The sequence below is a fragment of the Gavialis gangeticus genome, unplaced genomic scaffold, assembly GCF_001723915.1.
Source record: "Gavialis gangeticus isolate Ggan-Ray unplaced genomic scaffold, GavGan_comp1, whole genome shotgun sequence".
Classification (NCBI taxonomy): Eukaryota; Metazoa; Chordata; order Crocodylia; family Gavialidae; genus Gavialis; species Gavialis gangeticus.
In genome coordinates, this window is record NW_017728991.1 from 4,105,779 (window position 1) to 4,112,057 (window position 6,279).

Below are 6,279 nucleotides of genomic sequence, written 5' to 3' on the forward strand. Positions count from 1 at the left end.
AGGCATGTCTCCTATTTCCTTCTTGTAGACCCCATTAGAGGTTTTTATGAGAGGACCTTGAATGGGGTTCATTCTTTCTTGCCATTTATCTCCATTGCAGGAGTGTTGCATCTTAGCAGCACATTCTCCAAAAGTGGTGAGGAGTCTTCCCAACGTAGTCTGTAAAAAAAAAAAAAAAAAAAAAGAAAGAAAAAAACTGATGGCAGTAAAACCCGGTGTCTGCAGAAGCCACGTGGCCAAAGGTCAGGCAGGGGAAGTTGAGAGCCAGACACTTGTGCAACATTATCACTATCATATCAGTTCCTTTGTGCACACATTGCACAAGGAGTGGCAAGTGGAAGTTTAAATGACTCCAGAGCTATATAAATAGGGCAAATGATACAGGTTTTAATGACTCCAGAGCTATAGAAATAGGTAAAAACCATTGACAAATGCCAGGAGTTACAGGTAAATAGATTTTTGATGAGGTGCTTGAGAAAGTGAACAAACACATTGCATATTTTGCAAGCACATTGAATAAACTCATGCACGGACACCGACAGACTGGGTATTTATCTTGACTGTCCGTCAGACAAAAATGGAGAGAGAGTAAATATTCCTACTGCAGTTCACAAAGTTGTTCTTTCTCGCTCTAGCTCTTTCCTCTTCATGACCTGGATTTTTTGGGAGGCTGCAAGCATTTCATTTTAGAACAGTAAAATGTAGCCTTGCCTTTCTTCCATCTGCATGCCAAACCTGGGCAAAACAGACTGATTTCAACAAACAGATGAAGAACGCTTGAAATAATGAGGGAAAGATCTAGGGCTAACACGAGCCTCCCCACGATGGCCGTATACAGGATAAACAGGAATGTCCTTTCAATACCATATGGAATATGTCCCTATAACTATCAAATACGTAATGTCTGTGGTCCATTTGCACCCACACATTTTAGATCTTGCTCCTAGGAAAAGCTGAAATACCTTCCCCTAGAAGTGAGCTCCCTTTCCACTCAGAAGTTGCTCATTATCTGAGAGGATCAAGACTGTAGAAAATTAAAAAGCTGTCATTCAGTATGTAGCTTGCATTTTTCCCGGGGCTGTCCCTGGCATAATCCCCTGGAATGGCAGACGGCATATCCACACGCTCTTTATTCAGTAGTGATGTTGCCTTCATGTTGGCTCAGCTACCTTCATCCCTAAGGGTCGTTGAGCATCATTTGGAGTTGAAAGAGATTTTGGAGGTCATCTACTCTCTCTGCTATTTTTTTCTTAATCCAGTTTTGAAAGATACACTCCTGCTGACTTCCCTGATTCTGATCAGAACTGAGAGGCCTGAACTGGCAACTTAGGACATTTTAATTCACCATATGTTCAGCTCCCATAGCAATAAAGGTTAGATCTTTTACTACCAAATTGTCCAACCCTACTAAATGCAGGGGTGCTAACAGTCCTGAATCATCTCTCTCCTCGAATCCACTCTCTTGCCAGAAAGACTAAAGTATCAGGGCAATGGGACTGGAAGAGATGAAAGGTCCCTTTAAACGGTCCCTGTTCAGAGAGGTCCTTGTGCACATTTACACCAAGATGACTGCTTTGCCTATGTAACAAACCTTGGGGTAAAGCAAACCCAGGCCCAGCATGTTAAAGGTTAATAAAGACTAACACTTTCCCATTTACTGCAAAGTCGGCTAATTATGTTTCCTAATCTGCATTCTTTGTATATCTCAAGGGAAAGGGAGTTAGTGGTTAATAACACTCACCCGAGTGGTGAGAACAACACATGGAGCTGGCAGAGGGAACTTGACAATTCCTGGAAGGAAAAGGGTTAAGAGCCAGCAATTTACTCCACGACAAAATGTGTGACCACACTTTCATTCTCTTCCTTACAACCTCCATTATTTAGACCATTTAGTAAAATAATGACAGGTTCATGCCCAGTGGAACAGCCCAGGGTAAGAGTCTTTTCTTCTTCTTATTATTATTATTATTTATTTTTCTCATACGCGAGCTTTTTCTTATGTAAATATTGAATACAAGCAGAAAGGCCATCGAGTGAGTCAACCTTCGGGTGCTGGTTGGTGGGCTCTCGCTAGTTCATTGTAGCTGAGCCACATGCAGCTCGGAAAGCAATCAAAATGAGGAGATGGGGGTGTGATGCCAACATTGCTGGCATGATTGAGACGTTCGGAGATTGCAAAGTGATTTATTACAGCTTGTTTGGTTGATCCTTGTACATGGGGACGAGATCTTCAAGGGCAGAAAGCCTTGCAGGTAAAGAGACTTTTTCCTCCCTCCTGCCCTGCATCACCTCACCAAAAGCTCTGAAATTCTTCTTGATTGGGAAGGTCTGAGGTATTGGGAGTCTGCATTGGCCTCTCTCATTACATGAATATGTTATTGTGGGCAAACACGCGGACAAGTTCCAGTGGGAAAGGGAGTGGTTGGGGAGAGAATAAACACCAAACCGTGATGGAAATATACAGCAATTGCTCTGTTTTTCTCTGCAAGATGAAGGCAGTATGCATGGCCCTTTGCTTCCCTGTACCATCTGCAGGGCTGCGACTTAGTTTTCTGTAGTTGTTTCAGCTTCGGCAGGCTCACTCGCATGTGGGACCCTTGACGGTCCCAAAAAGCAAAATTATTTGCATTTCAAATGCATCTCATTTATGCGGTCAAATCCTGCTTCTACTGATTGATTGATTGATTTGTCTGATCAATTTTTTGCTACGATACTTGATTCTGTTGGGGCCAAAAATTGGTTCAGGAGTGAAACAAATCAAAGTTCAAACCCTATGCTGTTTCACTGCATTGCATTGTCCACACAGCAATTCTCTAATTCATTTTCCATCTGTGGACCTACATCTACTGTAGTCAATGCTTTACCCCAGGATCTGAACCACGACTAACATTGTTCTGTGCAGAACCTGATCCTCCATCTACCAGATCCCATCAGAAATTGCTGTATTGTTGTCCATGGCCTCTGCCTTTTAGGTCACTCTTGTCACCTGCAGAATACAATTAATACCTGTTGGAGCTAGGATGAAAAACATCAGGGTTTTAAACAGAAGAAGAGGCACGTTTCTGTTTTCTTAAAAAAAAAATGTTTTTTAAGAAATATTTGTTTCCTTTAAAAAATTAATCAAATCTGCCTCGGTGTCCTTTATCCAATCTGTAGGAGAATAATATTTTTCTAAGAAGCTGCTTATACTCCCGGGCTTTAAAGTAATTTAAAATATCCATTATTGTCCTTTTTCAAAGCAGGTATATCAACCCGGTATGTATAGTGATCATTACAGTCCAGATCTTTTCCTATTGCTATAGAAGGATGAAAAACTTCCCTTGTCACAAATGTCAATAGCTTCATTAAGAGATGTGCCACAGATCTGTCTGGGAGAAAGGAAAATAGGCCCATTATTGCCTTCAGTGGGGTAGGCTAAGGATCTGCATCCAATGTGCTTTTGTAAGTCGAGCAACATGTGCTTTTCTAAGTCTAGCAACATATCAGTAGCTTGGGCTCCCTGGGTTATATGGGACATATGCTCACCCAAGCAGCATGGTGATGGTGGGAGGGATGATGAGAGGACAAGGAATTTGAATGCTTTTGCTGTGGCTGCTTTTGAGATCCGGTCGATTCTGATCAAATGAAGCTCCTGTACAGATGAGGAGTCAAGTGGATGAAACAAATAGGCCCTCCCTCCTGCATTTCACTCACCACCTAACCAAAACCAGTGGGTCCAAATGTTTTGGTGAACTCCTTGGGATCCATTTGATTGATTATCTGCTCCAGGCCTTGTAAAGGTCACCCACGCCACGAAACGGCCCTGGGGTGAGAGAAAAATATGGACTGCGAGGAAATCAACTTCAGTAAATAAACGTCACCTTTCCCTTTCCTCCGCACTTGTATTTCTGGGTTGTTCAGCTTCCTTTCTGCTCGGTGCTTTGGGGCCAGATTCTGCTTGGTCCTTATCTTGGTGTTTTTGTGTTGCGGGGAGGGGAGGGAATAAGGATTTTTCACTTGGTTTTTTATGCATGCAGGGTTCAAGAAGAATTGCAGAGTCGGGGCTTGGAGGAGCTGTAGTCCTGCACAGATGAGCTGCGGTCGCAGGCGCTCTCCCGCTCTGCACCGGGGATTGCAGGGGGAATGCCTTTCCTGGGGCTACTCTACATGCAGGCAGAATCCAGCCTTTGCTTTGTAATCTCCCTAATACTTTCAAAGTTGGCTTTGATCCTCTGATATTATTTGAGCTAATGCCCAAATCCTATTAAGCAAACACGGAGGGGAAAGGATTATGCCATTTTCTTATCAAATATACAAGGAAAATCAACAAGGAAATTCTTAGAAAGTTGCACTTGCTCTAGCCCACAGCTGGTAGTGATCGCAGGAGGCATCGCAGCCCACCTGCTGTCTACGCGGGCTGTGAAACTGAGTCACAGAGGTGGCGTGTTTTATTCTCTAAGGGCTGGTATTTGCTTTTGCTTTTTCTATATGTGACTATGCTCAAGAGAGAAGTCATTTAGGTTAGTTTGGTGGGGGTTTTTTACAGGGAAGTGGAGAAGGGGGTGGGGGATTTGCTTTTCTCCTCCTATGAATTGATCAGATTTGAAGCAATTGCAGTTTCGTGCCCTGTGTTGCACGTTCAAAATGATCTTCTGAAAACCTCGCATGAATAGCTCTGGGTCTGTAATTCATTTATGAGTGTAAACCCTTGCAAGGAGTCACAGATCGGGAGTCAGACTGGTTTGACGGCAAGGACGGGTGTAACAATAGTCCATTATTGGGGGAGAGAGGTAGTTACCTGTTTTAGCCTGAAGTCAGGGGGAAGGCAGAGTAGATGTGCACCTTACAGACTAACTAAATCAGAGATACAATCTGCTTCATTTAGGCTATAAAGGTGCAAATCTACTCTACTTTCTGCTTTCATTGGGAACTAACCTTTCTATGGATAAACCTTCAGTATGTTGCTCTAATAAAAGAAATCAGATTCACCCAAAGAACCTTATCTGCTTATGTCCTTAGCCCAACATGGCTACAACCTGCACCCCAGCCTGTCCTTAACATTTGAATGCATAGTGCTGTCCTAAATAAAAATGCCCCTGACTACATGCCAAAGTGCCTTTCCAGTACCAGGGCCAGGAAGAACAGATATTCAGCACTCCAAGTCTGAAATTAAGACTGTTGTGATGCGGCACAGACTATGGGTAACATGTGAATGACCCTGATCATTGAAGGAAGCGTAAACGAAAAAGTGAAGTAAATGTGCCAGGTGTTAGTAGTCACATCACTCCACGAAGCACTAGAAGGTGCTTGTATACTATAACTATGATGAGGATGGTATAAATGCTTTAACAGAAAATAATAGAAACAATATATTGGCCACCCTTATAGATGGCTGTAAAACGCCATCGAAAAGCTTGCCTATCTCTCCCAACTGTACAGCTGTTGTTCTAGTAAAAGTTACCACCCGCAAAAATCCTTGCCCGTCGAAATTTAAATGATCTGTAAATTTTTGACTGGCTGCTCTGTCCTTTGTGTTAGCCCTTTAAAAGGCCGAATGATTAAACTTGCACATCCGTGTGCAATTGGATCAAGGACTTAGTTAAAGTATGTGCATTTAAAAATCGGATTCAAGTGTTTTTGGACAAGGTAACCCCCTCCTTCTTGGGTATTCGCTGTCCTGTAGTTCTTAATGCTTTCACCCTTTCTTTAAGTTAACAGGAACTGCGGGGGATGGAGTAATATTTGTCCTCATGCTTCATCAGAAGTTTAAATTGAACACAAATCTTTTTAGAGGTTCAGAAAAAAGGCAGAGATGCTTTTTATAAACAGATACCATGCACCTCTGCGCTTGTGATGCTTGCGCACGACTCCTCTGATGGAAAAGAGGAGAGATGCATCAGACATAACTGAGCAATTTAATCCATAGAAACTCCAGGCAATACATTAACATGCACTGACTGTTGTTTTTCTATCAAGAACTATTGTCGACCCCAACCTTTTTTTTTTTCACGCTGGTTGTGTTGCAAATAACAGCAATAAGAGCAAATAAGCGAACAAAACCAAGACACGGCTTTCCATGCTCAAAAAAAGAATCCATAATTATGGATCAAGTGCATGTAATGCTTCCCTTTATATGGTTATGTTCTTCTAGTGCTCTCATCATCTCTGGTAAAATTAGCACTTCAGTAATTATACTGGGCCAGTCCCCCAGCTGGTAAACTTTGTGTATTTCTGGTGGGGGTGGTGAAATGCAAGACTGATTTGGCTTTTTGAATTCCATTTCAATAAGGCTCCTTTATA

General features: G+C 42.4%; 1 long non-coding RNA gene across 1 annotated transcript; it reads right to left on the reverse strand.

Annotated features, from left to right (window-relative positions):
- Nucleotides 1-367: 367 nt before the first annotated feature.
- Nucleotides 368-2,025, reverse strand: LOC109296090. The gene is made up of 2 exons (XR_002096890.1): nt 1,742-2,025; nt 368-1,024 (listed from the first exon to the last, which is right to left on the reverse strand). It is a non-coding gene; the product is annotated as an uncharacterized LOC109296090 (long non-coding RNA).
- Between the last annotated feature and the right edge of the window lie 4,254 nt (nt 2,026-6,279).